This window comes from Lynx canadensis, chromosome A3, assembly GCF_007474595.2.
Source record: "Lynx canadensis isolate LIC74 chromosome A3, mLynCan4.pri.v2, whole genome shotgun sequence".
Lineage (NCBI taxonomy): Eukaryota > Metazoa > Chordata > Mammalia > Carnivora > Felidae > Lynx > Lynx canadensis.
Genome location: NC_044305.1, coordinates 72,602,427 through 72,627,517, shown reverse-complemented (window position 1 = coordinate 72,627,517; position 25,091 = coordinate 72,602,427). Strand labels below are relative to the sequence as shown.

Below are 25,091 nucleotides of genomic sequence, written 5' to 3'. Positions count from 1 at the left end.
TTTATAAATATTTTCATTGAGTTGCACAACCCCAGTAGAAAAAAAAATTGGCAAACAGTTTTGAAACTGGTTTTTACTTTTTTTTTTTTTTAAGAGAGAGTGTGAGAAGGGAAGAGAGGCAGTGGGGGAGGGAGAGAGAGAGAGAGAGAGAGAGAGAGAGCAAGAGAGAATACCAAGCAGGCTCCATAGTCAATGCAGAGCCTGATGAGGGGCTAGATCCCATGACCCTGGGTTCATGACCTGGGCTGAAATCAAGAGTTGGATGCTCAATTGACTAAGCCACCCAGGCTTAGTCATTTTGATGAAAACATTAAAGTGCACCACTGAAAATATTTATCAAAACAATTATTTTATTAGGCAACTTTATACTTTTATTAATACCATAATGTACCAAGTAAAACCTATGTTCATTAAAAAAAACCTTTATTTAATTAGAAAATACTGCCTATGCTGGCATAACATCTCTGTGACCCAGAGCATATTATTGAGTCTGGGACGGTTCTTTGCAAAATGTAGAGACATTTCTGATACCTAAATGTATGTATAAAAGTTTTTATTTAATGGGGCGCCTGGGTGGCGCAGTCGGTTAAGCGTCCGACTGCAGCCAGGTCACGATCTCGCGGTCCGTGAGTTCGAGCCCCGCGTCGGGCTCTGGGCTGATGGCTCAGAGCCTGGAGCCTGTTTCCGATTCTGTGTCTCCCTCTCTCTCTGCCCCTCCCCCGTTCATGTCCTGTCTCTCTCTGTCCCAAAAATAAATAAACGTTGAAAAAAAAAATAAAAAAAAAAAGTTTTTATTTAATAAAGTCAGAATGTCAGAATATAAAACAGCTTGTGCTTCATAAACCCTCTGTTTACACTGCTTAAATGAAAACCTCTCTTTACTTCTTCAGTTTTGGGAGAAGGGTGCTGCATTTCAAATAGATTCCTTAAGAAAATTACTCTGTGATCCCCCTGATCAGATTTTAAATTCATCAGTCCCACCTACTGTACTTAAAAGTCAATGGACACATATCCAGTATCCAGAATTGGTCATTTTCCAGCTAAGTCCTGACATAACGAGAGTGACAAACCAGATCAAATAACCAAGGTACCAAATCAGCTAGAGAACTGGTTTTGCTATGGCTGTTTTAAATGCAGTTCCAGGGGCGCCTGGGTGGCGCAGTCGGTTAAGCGTCTGACTTCAGCCAGGTCACGATCTCGTGGTCCGTGAGTTTGAGCCCCGCGTCAGGCTCTGGGCTGATGGCTCAGAGCCTGGAGCCTGTTTCCGATTCTGTGTCTCCCTCTCTCTCTGCCCCTCCCCCATTCATGCTCTGTCTCTCTCTGTCCCAAAAATAAATAAAAACGTTGAAAAAAAAAATTTAAATTAGCAGTTCCTAGATGTGTCCTTTTCTCACCCGTTTTCTAGAGGCAGATCACGACTGCACCATAACATTTCTGAAAAAAGTGAATACATTTGGAAGCATTAAGAAAGTGTGGGAAAACTTCACTGTAATCATACTCAGCTATGGCATGATGAAGAATTAGTCATTTAGCAGCTTTTCTGCCAGAAGTTGGCTGATTTTGCTTTCTGGTGATGTACATGTGTTTTTGATACTGCCATTTTGCTCAAAAAGGGTTGATATGTTCAAAGACTAGGAATGAGACACCTGTTTGTGAGAGCAAGGATCAAAATGGTGACTTACAAGAATGGTCATTGCCATACTTAACGGAGATTTCTTGCCTGTAAGCCTTGGATACTTTTAAATTCTGCTAAATCCCTCAGACCCTCAGGGGGAAGGAGTAGGCAGCCAGTGTCAGAGATTTCTTTAAAACACATCTTGCCTCACTGGAAGACAACAGGGAGGGTATTGATCTGCTTAGTTTGCTCTGACTGCAAAGGCACTAAGCAGGTGGGCAGAGACCCCTCACATTATGGAAGGCAGCCAATGGTTTACACAGTCTACTAAAAACTAGCCAAGTTCCCATGAGATCCTTCTATCTTCAAATGGAGCATGCAAAGAAATGGAGTATAAGACATCAGAATGGAGACTCCAGTCTTGGGGGCAGGTGAGACTGGTTGACCAGGATCCAAAAATGCCTTTTTTTTTTTAATTAATCAGCTCAGTAAAGTACGCTCTACAGGACAAGAAGATTTTTTTAACTTAGCAATCGCTGACCAGAAGACTAAAACATACCCCACTGTTAAAACCCCTCTCCGTGTAAAATCTAGAGTGACTACTGTGCCAGGAAATATGCCAGCTACACAGCCAGGGAGTATCAGTGTTCCTCTTGCCTCATGACCACAGAGGGAACACGGTAGTGACATCAAGTGCATTCTCCTTGAGATGAGCTGGCTGATGTACTAACTCAGGAGTCTGTGCAGAGGTCTCTCTTCATTCCTAATGAGGACAAAGCCAATCAGCATTGGTCCTCTTCAATGAGACTGCTCACCACTCCCACACACTCTAGGAACCTCCCTCAAGAAGTTCCAGAAAGTTCCTGCTAGCCAGCTCCACAGGCTTTACAAATGAAGGAGGAGACCCTCCCCCTTGCTTTCAGTGTACATTCCAAGAAGAAAACACACACACACACACACACACACACACACACACACACACACACAGCAAAGCCAGAGTTTACCTTTGGTTTTGCAATGAGATAGATTTTTCATTAACACATCTCTGTCTGACTTCAGACTAAGTCCATTAATCTTTATGTACAGAACTTTGCAGAAAAAGCAGGCTGGGAGCCTGCATGCATACACGTCCCAGCCCCAAAAGGTATTCTCTGAAGTGAATATTTATTTCATTTCCTCTAAATAGCAGGAGGGATCTTGCATCTCTGCCATGCCTCTGTTGCCAGAAATAGCAATGTCAGGAGCAGCCCTCTCTGATGTAAACCAACTCCTCATGGAGGAGGGGCGGGCAGGTACAGCTAGACCATTCTATCAGCCTAACCATCCCACAGTGCTAAATTGATGCCAGCTGTCCATTACTGTCTACATTCCTTAGGTCTCTGGAACCTGCTCCTGACAAGAATAACAAACCTTCACCATCAGCTTCCAGATGATAGCAGAGGTGAGGCCTTCAGGGCTAAAAAGCAGAAAACCACCAGCTTCCCCATCACAGCTACTGTCTCTCATGGAAAGGAGGGGGGTATTTCAGAGGCCGGTGAGTGTCTTTTAGATACGAGAAGAATGAATTTTCTGATTCATGTCCTGAAAGAAAAATGCATTTTTATTTTCTTCATTTCTCCGAGTTTTACATTTGGAAATGGATGCTGTCATGTTACAAGAATCAACAGCAGGTCTGGAAATGAACCAAAGCCCTTTAATCCAGTCTTGCTTTAAAATGCAAGTGGTTTTCAATCAAACATTCCAAAATATGCTAATGATCACCTGCAGCACAAATTTTCAGGGAGCTGTAAACACTTAACCAAAAATGTGATCAAATTTTTCTCAAAAGTCTCTATGCACAAAAGTCACTCCATATCTCAGCTTCCTCTTGTCTCACAACTCCCCAGCCCCTCTGTTGTACTCTCCTCTCCTCAGAAGCTTCATCTCCCAAGTAGGCTGCGCCACATGTGCCCTGTGTTGGGCCAGGGGGCAAGCCAGGTTACCACCCTCCACTGTGCACAGACCTGACCAAGTGGCCAGCAGAAGTAGGCAGGTAAAGAGAGCATTTTAGACAAAGCCTCCAACACAAAAAGTCACAGACCAATTCAGAGTCCAGGGGTCCAATCCCTCTCTTTGATGCTGCAGACCTGTACCTTACTGTCCAGCCAGGTTAGCACTTAATTGCTTTAAACTACCCTTAATGGATACAGGTAGCATTAGAAATTGTCAGTTATCCAGAACACTGCCTAAATAATCTCTACTATTCCCTAGAGAATAGTAATAGAGAAAGAGGCTTCTAAGATATGCAAACATGACCAGCTATACCAAAGACTCTTTTGTGATAAACAGCAACTGGTCTGGAAGCTACCATCTCATTTTAGCTAATTGCAAACCTATTTGTTTCTGGAAAAAACAGAACAAAACAAAACAAAACAGAGAACCTGAGGCAGTTTATCATGCCTCTCACTGAGGAATGTGGTAGCTCCAGTGGGGAAATAGAGGGCAGTTTCTACTTGAATGAAAGGGACAGGCTGATCAATGCTTCATCCTCCTTAATGGGGTCCTACCCTCTGTAGCAGCTTGGCCGGGCTCTCCATAGGGGCCAGACGCCCAGGAGATCACCAGAGATCCAGAATCAGAGACTGTGACATCCCTTCCGGAAGCCAATTATCCCATGTTTATGTCAGTCCCAGAAGGGGCCTTAGGACAAGTCACCTCAAGGTTCAGGGCCTCAGTTTCCCCATCTGTAAAGAGAGAGGTCCAGACTGCAACAGCAGTTTCCAGCCACACATCACAATCCCTCGAGGTAATTCTGTGACTTAATTAGGCTCAGATGTGGGTGGGCATCGGGACCTTTAAAACTAAGGGCTGAAATTTACCGATCAAATAGAGGCCCTTCCCGCCTAAAGGAAACAAAAGCCTTCCTAAGCCTCAAACACAAGGGAAATCATCTGCACTCCTCCCCACTTAGGGTGGTGGATGGAGAGGAAAAAGGTGAGCTCATCACAGCGTTAGGCAAGTCTGTCAGAGAAAGGGGCATGTCCAGCCAGCCCCATCCTGAGAACACCTGATAAACACTGATGTTGCAGCCTGCTTGAATGTTCTAGGAAGTTTCCAGTCAGTTCTAAAATTTGGACACTGTATTTGGGATTTAGATGTTCTTCCCTCTTGCTGCCTGAAACCTGAGTCTCACAATAAAGTATCTCTAACGAAAATTTTGTGGTTATTTAAGTCTTTAGCTAACAAATGAGACTCCTTGTCATTTGTTTTCTTTTAAAACAAAGAACAACTGGCTAAAACATTCGTTCATTCCCTCATTTTTAGTCTATTATAGACCACAGAAAAGTACAAAACAAATTCTAAGAAATGAACAATTAACATAACAAAAAGTGAAAAGAATTATAATACCAAGATGCCAAAAATACTGATTACATTTAAATTACTATTTGCTCTTTCATCTGGAAAACATATTCTCCATTGGAAAGTACCCAGTATAACAGCTGCATTGCTTTTTCAACTTTCACAAACACTCTCAAAGTTAGCCAAACTCTGTGTTGGCTGCTGTCCAGGGTTTTATTGTTATGTACTATTAGTTCATAGTGAGAAATGTGGGCTAAGGAAAAGAGAAGGTGAAGGAACAACAGGGCTTCATAACCATGTGCAGATGTGAATGTTCCCGAAGGTTTATCTGCCAGAAAATGCCCCATATTACTTCTATTACCTGTAGCCTTTATTAGTTTAATTAGATAATTACCAATGTGTGTTTTTAGGACATCATTTAGAGACTTAACTTTAAACAATTTTTCTTCTGTCAGTGGCTGACATTTTAATACTTTTCGTATGTAAAGCAAACCGGTCCATTCTCTTCCCCTCCTTCCACTTTTTAGCAAGTGCTGAAAGTGAATCGAGAGGCAAACCAACAGTCAACCTGCCTTCATATGTCCACTTGTTGTCAAATCAATTATGGTTTAAAAGCCTCTCACTTTTAGTAGTTTATAAATGTTGGGACTTTATATTATTATTTTTTTAAGTTTATACAAACCAATGTAGTGACAATGACATGGTCCAGCAGAGACTTTTCAATCTCATGAACCGGTTAAGTTAAACAACCAACCAAAAAAAATGGAGCAACCAACAAGGGTTTTGACTTTTATTTCGTTAAGGATAAAAATTAAAACAAACCCCAAACTACTAAATCATATTGCCACTATCTTATAAATAAGATTCCAAATAGGAGAAGGATCATCATCTGAGAATTGAGACATCAATCCTTTACATAAGAGAACACACAGTAACCTCACATCCAGGTTCATGAAGCAGGAAATGAGCGGCTCAAGTCACACCTGGCCCCACAGGTGCAATGGGAAGCATGAGTCAGCAGTAAGAAGATGAGAGCTGAAAGCCCAACTCGTCAGCCAGGAGCAGGCACAGCCGCTGCAAGTTTCTGAGTCTACACTGAAACATTTACTCACCCTACACTTCTATAGTCCTATCCCGATCTAAAGTTCCATATCCATCAGATGAGAATACTCTGCTAGAACGTTACCTATTTCATTAGGATGAGGAATAAAAACAAGGTCTCTTTTGTCCCACAATGTTTATCTCCAGCACCCAGCATAGCACTTGGCAAAAAGTAAGCACTCATCTCCATAGTATTTAAAGGGTTTTAAGAAAATTGCACTGATCATTGATGCTTGGGAGCTTCTTGAAAGAAAATACAATGTGGATCGGGCTTTAATTTTTAACTTTATAGAGGTATGTATATTTGCATCATTTAACACATACATAGCTCTGTGTGCCGGCCTAAGCCTCAAATAACCTTTATGAGGTAGGGACTATTATCTTTTGTATTTTATGGATGAGAAAATTATGGCACAGGTCAAAGGTCAAAGCTAGTGGAGTTGGGATTTGAACCCAAGTAGTCCAGATTGTGAGTCTACTATCCTATGCCATCCAGTATGGTTGCAACAAGCCACATGTGGCTATTTAAATTTAAATAAAATTAAATAAAATTTAAAATTCAACTCCTCAGTCCTAGCCATATGCACATGTGGATCATGGCTACAGTATTGAACAGCACAAACAGAGAATACTTTCATCACTGCAGAAAGCCCCAATGGAGGCACCAATCTATGCTCTTAGGCAAAATTCTATTGCTGCCTCCTTGATTTGGGTTTACCTCCAGACCTAAGGTCCCATCTCCAGGCCTAACCTAACCTAATAAAACAACACAAAGGGTTTTTCCAATAGGGACTCTAACACCTTCTCTTTAAGCAAAAATACATAAAAGCAAGTTGACAGCAGCATGACTCTTGACGAATGTCTTCAACAAGAAAGCCAACCAGAAACTCTTTTTTTTTTCCCTTGTTATTCTCAACTCTTCTCTTGGCAGGATGTTTGCAGAATGGTCTCTGGCTGTAAACTCACTGGCACACACTTGCACCTGTCCTGCTGTGAAAGACTGAAACCCTGTATTTATGGATTTTGTAAGCAGAGTTCAGCCAGAGGGTAGCCATTCCCAAAATTCAGTTCTCAAAATATTTACAGATATTTTTCAAAATGAACCACAGAAGGTTCTTTCTGTAACATAAGAAAGTTCTTGATATCAAGGCAGTTCTATGTCTTGGAGAAGGATTCATGGTGAGCTGCCATGAAGGTGGGGGGGTTGGGTGGGGAGGTGTTACGATTTCTGCCAATTCCCGAAATAGTTACACTTTTAAGAAAAAGGCAGTTGTGAAAGTTCAATCACCCTAAGAACAGTAACACACTGAATCCTTGTTCAATACAACATCCGAATCCACAAGGACTTGAGGGAAGATGAAACCCTGGAGAGGTAAATTCCGGTAGGACAAAAGTCAAGTCCTAGCACCAACAGCCATAACAATAAAGAGGTAAAGAGGAAAACTTATAGGGTGGAGCGAGTCTCACGGGAAGAGGAAAGGTACTCAAGTGGGCTTACACACGGGCTGGAGAAACCAAACAAATTCATAGCTCTGCTATGGCTGGACTTCCCAGTTGTAAAATTCTGCTTCTGCATCTGTTAAATGAAAGATATTCATCATTCCTCTTCCTTCTTCTCCTACTTATTTTCAGAAACTTTTCAGAACTTTTCAGTTATTTTCAGAACTTCAGTTCCCCACAGAAACTTCAGGGGTTCCTTGAAAGGACATGCATTCTCTGGGTCAAAAGAGGACTAGTTTCTCCGGCACGACAGAAAACAGAGGAAGCCAGGTATGCTGGCTCCTCATGGCAGCCAAATACCCACAACCAAGAGCTCAAAGTGGACACAGATGTTGGATCCTCATGTTCCACACTGTATGTTTACCCCTATTTACTATTTCCTCAGCACCTATTTCTGTAAACACATGCCCAAATCATCATCTCCAATAGCTGAGCAATTTTCTACAGTATGGATATGCTATAATCTATTTAACCAAGTCCCTATAAGACACAACTTAGGGGACAACTATGCTCAGTATTTTTTTTTTATATAAATGTGGTAATATCATTGTAACCTTGCCCATTATTTTCTTAGGATAAATTTCTAGAAGAGCAATCTATTGCCCTACAGAAAGGCACTTTCCCACCAGGATTATTATACAAGAGGGCCTGTTTCCCCTCTCCCCTGATCAGCCTCCTCAAGTGTTATGGTTAAGATCACTCCAGGTCTATAAATTAGTATTGCAGTATTATTTTAATTTGCATGTCTGTGCGCACGAATGACGTGACACTGAGTATGTTTTCATAATCTAAATGAATCACTTATTTGGGTAAGCTACTAGCCTCTCTGTGCTTCAGTTAATTTATCTGTAAAACAGAAATAATCATTGAACCTATATTCCATAGAACTGTTTTGAGAATCAAAGGAAATAATGCACATAAAATATTTACAATACATAGAACATTAAAAAAAGTTAACTATTACTGTTATTTATACTTTTTAACTTATTTCTGGTATTTATTACTTTTTAACTTATTTCTGATAAGGAAGAAATCTTCCTTTGAAACAACAGAATTCACATCAGTGGCTGCTTTTTGCGAACAGCACAGATGAAATAATTATCACTGGATAACAAAGAACCACTGTATGTACCCATGTGTAATTCTAGAAATGGACCTCCCTCCCCTTCATTTGGTTTTAACATCCAGTAGACCAAGGCTATTTCTCTGTAACATTAAAAAAAAATACATGTTTGAATAAAATTTTAATAAACTACGGATTCTTTATTTTCCTTTTTAAAAATAAAATCCTCGGGGCGCCTGGGTGGCGCAGTCGGTTAAGCGTCCGACTTCAGCCAGGTCACGATCTCGCGGTCCATGAGTTCGAGCCCCGCGTCAGGCTCTGGGCTGATGGCTCGGAGCCTGGAGCCTGTTTCCGATTCTGTGTCTCCCTCTCTCTCTGCCCCTCCCCCGTTCATGCTCTGTCTCTCTCTGTCCCAAAAATAAATAAACGTTGAAAAAAAAAATTAAAAAAAAAAAAATCCTCATGTTCTCAGAATTTAAAAAATGTTTTAACAACAACAACAAAATTCCCAAAAAGAGCTTGGTTAAATAAATAATGATACACACACACACAAACACACACACACATATATATACACAGACACACACATACACATATATACACACACACTCACATACATAAAAAATATGTAGACTTTCAAGCCTAAAATAAAAACAATGATATTTTATAGATATATGTAAAATATGGGACAATTATCAGATGAAATAGCAGGTAACAAAATGAGTATGTTATGATTCTTTTTTTTTTTTTTTTTGAAAACATACCTTCAGCTGGAAGAGTATACACCAAAATGTTAAAAGTAAGCACTGGCTGGTGGTATGAAAAGCAATTTAATTTTTCTCATTTTTCTTTAAAAAAAACCCCTATTTTTCTTAGTTCCTACAAAGAACACTTTGATTTTTGAAATGAAAAATTTTAAGTATTTGTACAGGTGGGATTCCAATGTGGTATGCAGTTTCTTGGACAGAGCAGAGCCTGGCAAGATAGTCCCCTCTTGGATAACAAGGTTCTCTGGCAGGAACATTTTTTGGACTGGGGAGTAGCATCTCCTATGGGTTCCTTGAGCTCTGAACCTGATATTCTTGCCTCATTTTCCCAGATATGGGCAAGGGCTTTGAGCTGATTTTGTCTTTCCCCCTACTTACCAGCCATCAGTGATGCTCCAGGGCTTTCAACATTGGTCAAACTCTCCGATAAGCACACAAGGCCCCTGCTTTCCCCCAGTCTCATCCCCTGGAATGACCACATATACCTTCATTCCAGACATTCCCAGATTCAGATGTAACACCCCTCTCTCCTAATCAGCTCAAGATCACCTCCTGCAGGTGTCTTCATTGTACCCCTATGCCCATATCTAGCACAGCATTCTGTACTCCAGACTACAATGCTGGCCCATTCTTGCCCACGTTCTTGACTTTGAGTGGGTTGGGAGGGATGCAAAAGAGTGGTAGAACCAGTAGGCAGGAGGAGAGGGGACTTACTGAGGTATAGTTGACATATAAGAAATACAATGAGGGGCGCCTGGGTGGCGCAGTCGGTTAAGCATCCGACTTCAGCCAGGTCACGATCTTGCGGTCCGGGAGTTCGAGCCCCGTGTCAGGCTGTGGGCTGATGGCTCAGAGCCTGGAGCCTGTTTCCGATTCTGTCTCCCTCTGTCTCTGCCCCTCCCCCGTTCATGCTCTGTCTCTCTCTGTCCCAAAAATAAATAAACGTTGAAAAAAAAATTAAAAAAAAAAAAAAAGAAATACAATGAGTGCTTGCTTTGGCAGCACATATACTAAAATTAGAACGATACAGAGAAGATTAGCATGGCCCCTGCGCAAGGATGACATGCAAATTCGTGAAGCGTTCCATATTTTTCCCTCTTACACTGTTGGTGGGAATGCAAATTGGTGTAGCCACTCTGGAAAACAGTGTGGAGGTTCCTCAGAAAAGTAAAAATAGACCTACCCTATGACCCAGCAATAGCACTGCTAGGAATTTACCCAAGGGATATAGGAGTACTGATGCATAGGGGCACTTGTACCCCAATGTTTATAGCAGCACTCTAAACAATAGCCAAATTGTGGAAAGAGCCTAAATGTCCATCAACTGACGAATGGATAAAGAAATTGTGGTTTATATACACAATGGAGTACTACAGGGCAATGAGAAAGAACGAAATATGGCCCTTTGTAGCAACGTGGATGGAACTGCAGAGTGTGATGCTAAGTGAAATAAGCCATACAGAGAAAGACAGATACCATATGGTTTCACTCTTATGTGGATCCTGAGAAACTTAACAGAAACCCATGGGGGAGGGGAAGGAAAAAAAAAAGAGGTTAGAGTGGGAGAGAGCCAAAGCATAAGAGACTCTTAAAAACTGACAACAAACTGAGGGTTGATGGGGGTGGGAGGGAGGGGAGGGTGGGTGATGGGTATTGAGGAGGGCACCTTTTGGGATGAGCAACGGGTGTTGTATGGAAACCAATTTGACAATAAATTTCATATATTGAAAAAAAAAAGAAATACAATGAATGGCACATATATAAATTACACAGTTTGAGAAGTTTTGGCATATGTATACACCTGTGAAGCCATCACCACAATCAATGAGCACATCCATCGCTCCAAAAAGTTTCCTCATACCCCACTGTAGTCCATCCTCTTGTCCCACCTCCATGTATTCACACTCCCCCACCCCCCAGACAACCACACATCTGCTTTCTGTCACTATAGATTAGTTTACATATTCTCTAATAATGGGATCACACAGTATGAAATTTTTCTGTCTTCTTCATAATTACTTTGAGATTCAGCCCTGTTGTTATACACAGCAATACTTTTTTTTTTTTTTTATATAGCTGGGTAGTATTCCATTGTACAGATACAACACAGTTCATTTACACATTCACCTGTGATGGATATTTGAGCTGTTTCTGGTTTGGGGCTACTACAAATAAAGCTGCTACGAACATTTGTATACAAATTTTTGTGTCGATACGTGCTTTCATGTCTCTTGGGTAAATGTCTTAGGAGTGGAACACCTGGGTCATATCATAGGTCATAGTGTAAGTTTTTTAAGAAACTGAATCATGGAGTATTCTAATTTAATTAAAAAAACAAAACAAAACAAAAGACAATGAGCAGACAAGTACCCAAATGCACTAGGGGAATATCCTTTTAAAAGAAAGATAATAAATCCCTTTTATAAGGGATGAGTCATTTTATAATGTGAATAATCATTCTCTGTAACTTTTAAAATTCAGTCTTCACATCTGAAGTATTTTTTTTAACTTCAAATGAGTCATGCCTATATCAATTACAGTTATACAAAAATTCGCACTCTATCCACTGCCCAATTCCCCTACATTGAGCCTCATTCTTTTCAGGATTTGGATGGCACCATTTAATTGCTTCTTTCTCTGTAATTCTCTACAGTGGTGTTGCGAGAAAGAGCATGACACTGTGATTCTATCAGTCTTGAAGAAGGACCCTTTCTTTTTATATGTTCCGAGAAAAGACAGTAACCCACTCATGTGACTTTGGGGAAGTTATGCTAACTTTCTGTGCCTTTGATAGTCACCCTATTCTACTGGCATTCAAAATTAGATGTGAGAGTTAAGGGCCTCTTGTTTAAACGACTATTCTGCAGTAAATACAACTTGAGCTAAAAATAGAAAAAGCAATTCTACATGGAAACATTCTTAGTCTAGGACCCTCCCCCCAACTTAAACCTATTTAAATTCAGAACAGATAGAAGCATACATTTGTAGAATACAAAAATAAGAGTAATCTGGAACACAGAGGAAATTGTAAGAAAACTGCTCCTTGGTTCTATCCAAACTTCAAAAGATTGGGTTTTCACTGGTAAACACTGTATTCAATATTCTGTGGATGCTTTACACTACACAACAATTTTCTAAACAGATTTAAAGGACTCTAAGTATAAAAGCATAATAGAGCTAAACAGTCTGACAACTTTTATTATTTCTATTAACCCTTCTGCTCTAGTTTATACAAACCAATAAATCTCATTCTCATTCCAGATGAAAAGAAAGGGAATTCTACACAGCAGTCAAGTACATTTCTATTGCAGGCTGGGAGTATCTTTGCTTGAGACCTAACACGCATGCCCATGATTCCTCAGCACAAAGACCACTGTGATTTTACATAAATGTTACAGAACCAGGGGAGAGCCTGGGTGGCTCAGTCAGTCAAGCATCCTACTCTTGATTTCGCTCAGGTCATGATCTTGTGGTTGGTGAGATCAAGCCCTGTGTCAGGCTCTGTGCTGCTTGGGATTTTCTCTCTCTCTCTTTCTCTCTCTCTCTCAAGCCCTGTGTCAGGGTCTGCACTGCTTGGGATTTTCTCTTTCTCTCTCTCTCTCCCTCCCTCCCTCCCTCTCAAAATAAATAAATGAACATTTTTTTTAATGTTAGGGAAACAAACCGTTCAAGTAACAAAACCCAAATCAAGCTTGCTTAAGCTTGAAGCTATCTGTCATAGGAAGGAGGAAGTCAAACAGACACCTGCAAGGAGGTCCTGGGAACACATAACCTTAGAACAGGTGTTAAATAAAACTCCTTAGATCTAGGCATTCCCCTCTTAGAAATCTTCAGAAAAACGAGAATTCAGATAAAAGTTTGAATTCAGTAATGCTCATCACAGGGCTTTTTATAGCAGAAAAAAAGGTGAAGACAACCTAAATGCCCAGTAATAAGAGTACTTTACATAGCCATGGGTACTTTACATAGCCATGAAAAAAAATGTTCAAAAAAAATTTTTTAAATGGACACAACTCATGACATAACAAAGGGAACATAATTATATAAAAACAAAAGTATAATTATGTGGTTGTATGTATGTGAGCAAGTATGAATAAACAAGACCAGGAAGAAGGACATTTATCAAAATGTTAACAGGGGATAGAATAGCATCAGGATCACAGGAAAATTCTTAAATGTATTACTTTCCTAATCATAAATTTTTTCTTTAATTATGTATTTCTCAAAACAAATATTTTACAGGGTTGTTGGGTTTTTTTTAAGCCCTTAAAGTACCACATTATTTCTCTGGAAACAGAATCTAAGAACTTAACTATGGTCACCAGCAATATGGAATGCCTGTTTCTTTAAGGGTCTATAAGCAAAGACTCTAATAAGACAATTTGGATTTAGAAAAGAGAAAAATCAGAAGTCAGCTACTTAAAAATGATTCTTCAAACCAGAGAAGTTTCAAGAAAATTACTTTAAATGGTACATGGCTATAAGACACTTAAAATATGATGTTTAAAATTTTACTTTCCATGAGATTCCTCAGGTACATATTTACTCTAAAAGACTATTCTCACAGGGGCACATGGGTGACTCGGTCAGTTAAGCGTCTGCTGATTTTGGTTCAGGTCATGATCTCACGACTTTGAGACTGAGCTCAGAGTTGGTCTCAGCACTAAGCATGGAACCTCCTTAAGATTCTCTCCTTTTGCTCCTCCCCCACTAACATGCTCTTTTACTCTCTCAGTAAATTTTAAAAAATTAAAAAGTTAAAAATTATTCTTACATAATATGATCAACAATTTCCAATCAGTTCTTCATCAAGAATGTTAACCACCACAGAAGCGCCTGGGTGGCTCAGTCAGATAAGCGTCTGACTTTGGCTCGGGTCATGATCTCACGGTTTGTGAGTTTGAGCCCCGCGTTGGGCTCTGTGCTGACAGCTCAGAGCCTGGAGCCTGCTTCGGATTCTGTGTCTCCCTCTCTCTCTCTGCTCCTCCCCCACTATGCTCTGTCTCTCTCTGTCTCAAAAATAAATAAACATTAAAAAAAAAACAATTAAAAAAAAAAGAATGTTGACCACCACAATAGTTCAAATCATAATATCTACAATTTTCTAATTGTCATCATATTTGAAAACTATAAAGAATTGTTAATAATGTGGACAATCTTTAACCACTGAATATAGATTTGGAGACTCTTCATAATGTATGACTACGTGAAGGTAAAACCTCACAGTGACAGACACGATGCCTTGGGGATTCAGTTTTTGCTGTCAGTCAGGTTTATTATTAACAGTTTCTCTGGACCCCCCTAAATATTATGAGCTATCACCCTGACTTTGGTAAAGTCCCTCAGTGTTTCTTGACAGAATTATGGCCTACTCTGCCATTGTGCCCTACAAAAATTTATTCTCTTCCATCCTGGAATTCAAGTGAGCTTTGAAAAATACACAGACTTGCCTAAAATCTTTCAAAGCCTCCCGCTTCATCTTTGAGGTAAAACCTCATTTCAATGTATGTAAGACCTCTTTCATCTTGCTTCAACCACATTCAACACAGTCCCTCCACGCCAGCCATAGCAGAACACTTCCCCAAAGCACACTATCTTCTTTCTCCATGGCTGTGTGCATGCTGTTCCCTCGGGTGGGACTTCTCCACCCCCTAATATTTCCAGCTAACACCATTCATTCTCCCAGAGTCATCTCAGGTCATCATCCTTCAGAAAGCTGTCCCTATCCCCTCATATCTGTCACCTACCTAAATAAGACATGTCAATTCTATGTCCACAGTTACACCAATGACAAGGACTCATCACTGGTTCCCTATTTCCTCCTCTGAACACTTGTCCCATGAGGGCAGAACTGGTGCCAGCACAGAGCCCAGCAATGGGAAGTATTCAACATTCCAACTGAAGCTCCATGCCCATCTAGGCTGCGGAAGCAACCTTATAAACATATCCACTACTGAGGGAAAACTAAGATGTAGCAGATTAATGAGAGAATTCAGTTATTTTAAAGTGCTTATTCCCAATCAGAAATTTCTGGAAAACTGACTTTTGAAAGAAGTTTCTTGCCACCACTTCAGTAATTTCAAGATTGTTCAGATGTCCTACCTAGTTTCCCTTTTACGTGGCGCTACCTGAATTAAGAGCACGACCAGAGAAGACCCTTTAAATATTTGGGGAATTAAAAGATCTGTTTAGAAAATGTCTGAAAGTTGTTTTCTGTTCTCTGCATCATCAACCAGAAAAGTTAAACAGATTCTTGGGATGGCTCTGTGAGATCAGAATGGATGACGAATGCTAAAGCGTTCCTTGTATTCATATAGAAACACAGTGAGGATTAAAACTATTTCAGGCTCAAAGAATAGATCATAGGTCCTCTCTTTGATCCAGAAAAATCCAACTGATTCAAAACCACAGAGAAAAGATCATTTCAAAGTAAAGAACATTTTCTATAAATAATCCACATACTCAGTAATATTTTGCAAAACATGCCCACTTAGGGATTTCTGTATGCATGCTCTTTGCAAAAGCTCTTCATCATTTGAAACATATCAGCTCTCAACTCAGAATTATAACTGTAAAAATCAGTAACTTAATCTCTATATTGCCATGTATTTTTCCAAGTACTTTCGATTACATCATTTTATTTGATCCCACTTTTGGCACTCATTCCATTTCTAGAAAAATGGATTATTACCTTAGCATCTGATGCTAAAGATGTAAGACGGTAACAAATAATACAAAGGCGTAAGGGTAATAATATTCTTAATTTTTGCCAGTGGAATTAAATACTGTACACAAGTGTGTTTGTTCATGATTAGTGTCTTTACAAATGAGTCCTTTGTAAGATTAATAACTTCATTAAAATTGAAAGTAGGAAAATAATTCACAGAAAGTGTGAAAAATTCTGTTATTTTCCCCCTATACAAAATGTACCATCTGGAGTTATTCTGTAGCCAAAAATATAACAAGAGATAGGACTTTTTTTTTAATGGTGAGGGGAAGGAGGAAACTATAAATCACAAAGAAGCCGCTAGGATGAGATAATGCACAACACTGAAATCTGAGGAAGAGGGTCCCAAGAGATCATCCACACACTCACACTCAGCTTGTGTAACCATGCAGGACATGTGACATGCCACCTTTTATAATGAAGCAAGGAACAGAACTCTGGGATGAGAAGAGGAACAGAATTCAACATACTGCCAAAAATAAACAATAAAATGAAAAGAAGTAGATTTCGGAAAGAAGGCAGATTCTAGAAAGAGGGTTTGCCTGAAGAAAGCATCATTTAGAAAATCTACATCCTTCGGCATACTACATTTTGCCTCTACCGTTTTCTCTTTTCCTTAACCCTACCGTACTTGGATTTTATGTGACATGTCTGAATAAAAATGATCTAGTCTGATCCCATTCTCTTAACCTCCATCTGCCCTCCCTCCAGAACATGGGAACCCACAATGGAAATTTCACTGGAAATATGAGCTAGCACCACCCTTCTCTCCCACATCTGAGAGTTCAGCTGAGACGGCAAACAACTGGGGAAGGTATTTCTTCAACAGAAGAGATTTTTTGCCTCTCACCTAGTTTTACCCCAAATTCTCAGGCTTTAGTCCCTTAAAGGGCATTCTTCAGCTCTGCAGAAAATAAAGCTTAATTCTCTCCTTCCTGGCCCTGGACTCCTCAGAGTTCACATTTTCCTGCCCTTCACCCTCACCACACCCGGGCAGGCCAGCCTGCTTTAAACAGGGCCTTTCAGCAAGATGCGACACATAATCCATCTCACCAACTGCTGCAAGACTTCTGGTGCCAAAAGGCCATTGAGAAAAAGGCTGCTAAAAACGTATGTGGTAATTCGGTACTGGCAGGTCCTGCTGGATTAGCTCTATTCCAAGTCTGTCTTTCCTGTGTCAGAACTCTCCAATGTTCATGGCTTCTCCCTGTTTTGCTGACATCCTACAGAGAGAGCCTGAATCTAAACTTTCTGCCATGTTGGAAACATTCTATATCTTCACTGTCCAAAACAGTAGCCATGAGACTTATGTGGCTATTGAGCACTTGAAATGTGGCCAGTGTGACTGAGGAACTGAATTTTTAGTTTTAGTTACCTTTAATTAACATAAATGTAAGTTGCCACATAAGGCTCATGGCTACCCTGCTGGACAGCATACGCTAGAGTCGTAATTCTGAGAGCTAAGAGTAATATGCAAACTGGGCTGTATGTTTCAATCACCTGGCGAGCTCTTAAAAGTCCCAGTGCTCATTTTACCACCAGATGATAAAAGCAAATTTTGTTGGGGTGGGACCCAGACATCTGCATTTTTAAAGGCTCCTCAGGTGATGTCAATGTGCTGACAAGAAGGAGTATCACTGCTCTAAAATGCGAAAATTTCTACCATTAATAGCCAATCCTCATCCAACAAAACACTGACAAACACTAAGCTATGTAAACAATTGGGTCAAATATTCTCCCCATCATGCAAATCAATCCCAAGACACGAGGACAAATTTAGAAGAATTCCTTCAAGAGCAAAACCATGTCCAAAAGGAATGGGCCGCTAAAGAAAGCAAGGAGTAGAAAAGGAAAGAGCTCAAAAAGGAAAGTAAAACAAGGAAGGAAAAGAGTTTTTCAAAATAACTATCAGCATCCAGAGCTTGGCTAGCCTGTGTCTTTACATACAAGTAATTTATTTTCTGGAAAGGCACCAATTAGCAACAAAATGCACCTCCAAATCTAGCACTTTGAATAAACAGCTCTAAGTGGATTATTTTTCCTTGGCTAACTCAGCCACATACTATCTGCGTCTGACAGCAAGCTCTTGCCACTGTTGGTTTTTCTTCAAAGAGTAACCTGACACTTGTGCCTTTTCATGGAGCACACGAAACTTTTTAAATGGCAGTAATTAAAAAGCCAGTATCACTCCAAAACCCATGTCTTCTGGCTCGCTCTTCTCGGGTGGGCACAATGTCAACCTTCACTTGCCATTACTAATTTCATCAAGTGTATCATTAACCTGGTGCAGCTCTGTTTCTGAGGCTTGACTTAACAGAGGCATTATACCCAGAGTATAAAAAAATGCAAACAGTCACTCAAGTTCCCACAGCCTCTAATCTTCCAATCAACATTTCCCAAAGGCACACAGTGCCCTTCAGGTGGAATGCTGACAGAGTTCCAAGGCTGATGCAAAAAATTCACCAGCATTTTCTAGGCAGTAGTACTGAAAGTCAAAAACAGGAAGAGGCGATTTTAATGGGAAGAATATTTGAAGGTCACTCTTAATGACAGTAAGTTGTTCCCTCTACTGAGAGGTGAAATATAAATGATCCAAAATTACATCTTCCCCCACTTTCCCTGATTACTACTAACATAATTCAGTCATAAAACTAAGAACTTGAGTTGACCAAGGCTTCAACAATTCACCTTAACCAACGGCCTCCCCTCCAAGGAGAAAGGGCTGGCTTAAGTCCATCCACATTCACAGCCAAGAAGTTCTCACAGAGCAAATGTAATCCCTGCTGCTGTGGCAAACCAGATGATATTCCTTTTCATCTTAGCGTTGGTGGGTACCCAGCAGCAGCTCCTTATAACAACTTCTCAACTGTCCATTCCAATGGAGACTAAAACACATGGGCGTTTTTATATTATAGTTCACACAAAGTTTACAGTAGCAACTGGACTATACTTTTGTATATATATCTGAATGTGAGGTAGACTGAATAGGGTAAAAAGGCTCTTTATATAACTAGATGGCCAGATAAACAAAGAAAGACAAACTGAAGATGAATTTCAGATAAAAAATTAATTTTTGGTATAAGTAACCCCCAAATATTGCATAAGGCGTATTTATACTAAAAAAGATGTGTTGTTTATCTGGAATTCAAACTTAACTGGGCATTCTGGTTTCTTTGTTTTTCCCAAATCTATCAACCCGACACATCACTGTGCTGGGAAAATCCAGCTTGAGAGAGTCAAGGAAGAGACCTAGTTTTGGCATCCCCGCCCCCCCATCAACTATCCAACCATTCCTATTTCTCAGGGCCAACTATAAAAACTGTGTCCCTAGTGTGAACACTAATTTGCCACCACCTGATAAACATGTGTCCCAATGCCTTTCCTTCTCTGGACCACAGATGCTAATTATATAACTAAGTGCATATACCTGGGTATTTGGCACAGTAACAGTAAATTTTAGTTTCAGGGCCTTTATCTGAAGAAAGGCCTCAGATAAATCAAGTAAATTAAGTTTGAGATGGTGCCATAAATAGAAGTAGTCATTAGTAAATGTTATTATTCCATCAATAAAATTAAAAGCAAAATTTTCTATGGAGAAATAATATGAAGATACCAGAAAGTAAACTGAATATGTAAGTGGTTGTCATGTGAATTAAGTATCCCAAATAATAGTTTTTTTAATAGATGACTTTAGTGAACAGTTATTATGTGCCAAGCAACATTCAAAACACTTCACATGTTCTATTGGACTTAATCTGATTCCCCCAAGAAGTGAGAACTATCATCACTCCCATTTTACAGCATGAAGAAACTGAGACACAAAGATGGAATAATTTGATAAGCCTAGGATGACCATATTACCTGGTTTGCCTCAGACAATCCGAGTTTATGCATGCTGTCCTGACACAGTTGTTAAGAGGGCCCCCTTTCACTCTCATAAACTACCCAGTTTAGACAATAAATTACCTGGTCACTTACCAAAGACCCACACTCAATAACCAGCAGAGGCAGGATTCCATCAGGTAGTGTGGCTCCAGAAACAGAACTCAACTACTGTAAGATACCCTCCCAAGTCTTACCTTCCACAGAAGACTGGGATGATGGGATTTATTCTTTTTACTTTCACCCCATCATACCCCAGATTTCCTGCATGCTGACAAATCCATGTGGGTAGAACTGGTAAGACCATGTTTTTCAGAACTGTCCTTTATCCCCCTTTAAATCATTGATAAAATACAACACAAACCCACTGTGGGCACAGAGAATTCCTGTCAGCCTCTATTCACATCCCTGGGTCTGAAAATTTTTAAACGTATTCAGCTTATCCGAGCAATATTTAACCAAATCCTTTTCTACTTTACAATGACCTTCACCTTCTTCCAGACTAGCCTGAGCTGCCAGGACACAGGTGTTTGCTATTTCTATTAAGAGAAAGGTGGGTATGCTGTATGTGCCGACTTTTAGTTTCATACACAATGGGCTTTCTTTTTTTCCCTAATTCAAAAGCAAACAACTCTCTCATTTTTTTTTAATCTATGGTAAAACACTATCTATTTTCCCAATAAATATTTCCCATTAAACATTAATGCTAGTTTGACAGAGTGAAAACAGCAAACATGAGCATTAACTTGTAGCCTCACCATGTATGTATAGTTTTAAAATGGCCCAAGTAAGCAGTGGTGGCAATTTCAGCCCTTACCAACAGGTTGTGTGGCTTTACCTGGCCTCTCTGAGCTGGTCTCCTTCTTTCCCCAAAAGGCATGGACTACTAAGATCCATAGGGTCCTGCCCAGCTCTAAAGCTTCTAATTCTATGTATTCTCTACAATCTTTCTGACCATGAGCTGCAGCCTGCAATGGGAAAACATTACTCTACAACAAAATTTCCTAACAGCTGGCTTCCTAGCAGGTCCACAAGATCCACGATGGGGCCACATTACTATTCCCTGAAGGAAATGAACAATCCTCCCTCCAAAGCAGACCTACACCAAGGCTACCTTTACTGAAATTTAACATAAGATCTGAGGTCTTCAAACACAGGGAAGACCTGCCACAGGCAAGGGTCCCGTGAGTAGGCTTGGGAGCAGCCCTGTGGTAAAGAGGGATGGCTCTCATGTTTGTGACACTCCTCGGATATATTAAGTTTGACTTCTGTCAGCCCTAGGCCATGTGAAAAATGCTTTTTAATGTTTTTGTGATGGGTCATGAATGCTTTTTCAACAGTGATACTAAAATCAACAAAAAGGATAATGGAACCATGGCTCTAAAGAAGATTTTCCCTGCCTCAAATCGTCCCTAGTCACCTTCAAAAGGCAGGTTTACTACTGGCCAGGTCCTGATTATAATGGCAGTGGTAAAGGGGCTGGATGGGCAGCAGGGTGCTACTGAGTTAGCTGAAAGATTTAGAAGCATGTTTCCCATCAGGAAACAATTGCCCTGGGCAATTTTTCACTCACAAAGGAAAAAAACAAAGAAAAGACAAAATGAAAACTCAATTCTCAGCCTGGATTTCATACAATTTCTAATAAAAACTGAATTCATCAATTAAAAAAAAAAAGACCGAAAGAAAACAAAAAAGCCATAAACTCAAAGGTCTGGAGAGTTGGTCATTATTAAGTTTTACTCATGCATAGTCATGAAACAGGAAGAGCACCTCCTTACCTAAAGTTTTATTACATGAAGTTTACAGCCACATTTAAGTGAAAGCTTCCATATACTGAGATTTGTTACATATGCAGGCATAAAATCCCTGGCAACAAATATTGTGTTTAAATCCAAAGCCTTTTGGTAGAGAAATATGCAATACCTCTCAAAAAAAGTTGTCTCTGTTTACCAGAGCTCTCATTTCAGTAGTGTCAAAACTTCTAGAAAATTTATTATGGAAACTCAGAGGGAACCCACAAAAAATGTTGAAGCCAATAAAAAAAATTCTATGCGTTTGGGTCATTTGTTCAAACCAACTTAATCTTTTCTAACAACTAAGATGTGTGGTCACGGTTTGTTTACCTTTCTCTTTCCAATGGTAGGCTTGGAACACAACAGCAACTAAATGAAGAAAAAATCGTATGGATTCAACACAGGCATATAACCAATAATGATGAAATTTTTAAAAAAGACTGTTTTAAAAAACTGAGGGCCTGCAATTTGATTCATAATAGAAATCAGACTCTTCAAGTAAGCAACTCTTCTAACAATAAAAACAAAGCTTCTTCCTAGTCTATGTAATAATTAAAATGAAACTCTAGTTTTTGCTCTGTGTTTCATACTAGACTAGTGTACCCCAAGTACATTTTATGACACCTTAAGCCTAAGAGAGACTATAAAAAAAAAAAAAAGAATTCCAAGGTCAGGTAAATTTGGGAAACACCATATATTTATTTCTCTCCCTCTCCCTCAGAATACCTATTAGCTTATAAAAGTTCTAACCTATTACATTTTACTTAGCCTAGCATTCTCTTCATAAATAATACATGTTAACATACTGCAAAGCTAGTGCTTCAAAGAACTTGATGGACAATGTAAAGGACCTACACTGTTATCTAGGTTTGGTCAAAAACTTCTTTTTTTTTTTTTTTTTTTTTCAACGTTTATTTATTTTTGGGACAGAGAGAGACAGAGCATGAACGGGGGAGGGGCAGAGAGAGAGGGAGACACAGAATCGGAAACAGGCTCCAGGCTCTGAGCCATCAGCCCAGAGCCCGACGCGGGGCTCGAACTCCCGGACCGCGAGATCGTGACCTGGCTGAAGTCGGACGCTTAACCGACTGCGCCACCCAGGCGCCCCAAAAACTTCTAATCATCACACATACCCAGTCTCTTCTCTTTCTGGTCATATGGATGGATTACATTTGCCTGCTCCCCTTGCAGTTGGGCAAGGTCATGTGACTAGTTCTGGCCAAAGGCTTTTCTATGACCTATCAGCCAGGGTTCTTGAGCTAGAAAATGTGAGGCAGAGCCCCCTGCCATCTTATGATGGACATGTAACATGAATCAGAAATACACTTTTATGGCTTTGAGCCACTGAGATTTTGGAGATGTTTGTTACTACACACCAAGCCTAAACTGCTTGATACACTATGGAAGGGAAATGTCTTAAATAGAGCTATATAAATTGACTAGAAGTGACAAAATAAATACACAGATGTATGAGAAGAACGGGCGGATAGACAGCAGAATAAGCTTATAAAAATGAATCTTTATGAAAGCCACTTTGATCTACTGAATCTTACATTAAGCAATGAAGATGAGGGAGTTAAAACTAAACAACATGGTATGGACGAATTTGAAGTGACCAAATTTAGTTTGTTTGTTGACAAGGGTGGGGAGTGAAGGTGGGCAGTAAGGGACATAGAATCACTTACTGAATGCCAGAAATGTGTACAGACTGACACAGTGGTAGTTGGTAGATGATAACTACCATCATCTGGCATCATCCTTGGCATCATCTCCCCTTCACATGATACAACCAAAACTCTATTACATAATTTGTCTAAGATCATATTGCTAACAAATGGAACTCATGTAACTACATGTTCCATTCTTTTTACTATACCATTCATCTGAATAAGCAGAAAAATGTAAGTCATGAGATTAAAAAAAAAAAAAAGTTTGGAGTTTTACTGCCGAGGCACTTTATAAGAATGTGAAAGTACTGTAGAATCAAACTCTGGCCAAATGGTATGTCCTGAGCTTTCAAAGAATAAACAGGATGTTCTTATAATTAACATACTAACTGTTTACAAGGCATGACATGCACTTTTGAAAAAAAGTTTATTTTTTCAAATTATAAAAGTAAGACATGCTTATTGGTGAACATTGGAAAATACAGAAAAGCACTGAAATGAAAACAAAAGTCACAATCCCACCACACTTTACAAAAACTTAAAATGTGGAGTATTTCCTTCTTCTGTGTGTGTGTGTGTGTGTGTGTGTGTGTGTGTGTGTTGTTCTACATAGTTGAGATCATATCATTTTTGTTTATTTAACTTTATTTTTTATTTTTTTAAATTTACATCCAAATTAGTTAGTATATAGTGAAGCAATGATTTCAGCAGATTCCTTAATGCCCCTTACCCATGTAGCCCATCCCCCTTCCCACAACCCCTCCAGCAACCCTCAGTTTGTTCTCCATATTTATGAGTCTCTTTTGTTTTGTCCCCCTCCCTGTTTTTATATTATTTTTTTTCCTTTCTCTTATGTTCATCTGTTTTGTCTCCTAAAGTCCTCATATGAGTGAAATAATATGATTTTTGTCTTTCTCTAATTTCACTTAGCATAATACCCTCCAGTTCCATCCACGTAGTTGCAAATGGCAAGAGATCATATCATTTATATAAATTTGTGTTTTGCTTTTATTCCTTTATATTAAAAAGCTCTGTTATTAGAATGTCTTCAATAATATTTTTATCAATATAATAACTAATAATTATATATTTGCCACTATTAGACTAATCTCATTATTTATATCCACTTACTTAATCCTCACAAGAACTCTCAAGGTCTGTATCATCATTGCCCCCATCTTACAGATGAGGAAACACAAGTACAGTAGGGTTAATGACATGCCCAGCGTCACAAAGTGAGTCCATGGTAGATCTGGGATTCAGACCCAGGCAGCCCCTGGGTTGGCACTTTTAACCACTACATTGTAGTGCCTTCATAATACTTCTTCCACTAACTTACCAATGATGAGTATTTGGTTTATTACCATTTTTTTCCCTATAATAATAATGTTACAACAGACATTGTCATGGGCATTTAAAGCACTATTTTATCTAAGCCTATTCAGACAGCAACTCTTACCATTCCAGCAAGTTGAATTTATTTTCAGCTAGCTGACAACAGCTGTAGAAACATCTAAGATGGCTAGCATTTCATAAACCAACTCACTACTCCATCTACGCCTGGTATGAACTTCCATGTGGTCCTCACCTGTCCACTCCACTGCCATCTGCAGCAGATTTCTGTAATGTTTCCATCT

At 39.6% G+C, this 25,091-nt stretch overlaps 1 protein-coding gene and 1 non-coding gene across 4 annotated transcripts in view; one reads left to right on the top strand and one right to left on the bottom strand.

Annotated features, from left to right (window-relative positions):
* Positions 1–25,091, bottom strand: part of SPTBN1 (spectrin beta, non-erythrocytic 1) — a 200,220-nt gene that overhangs the window by 158,450 nt on the left and 16,679 nt on the right. The window lies entirely within an intron of this gene.
* LOC115511408 lies at positions 10,372–10,478 on the top strand. The gene has a single exon (XR_003968051.1). It is a non-coding gene; the product is annotated as a U6 spliceosomal RNA (small nuclear RNA).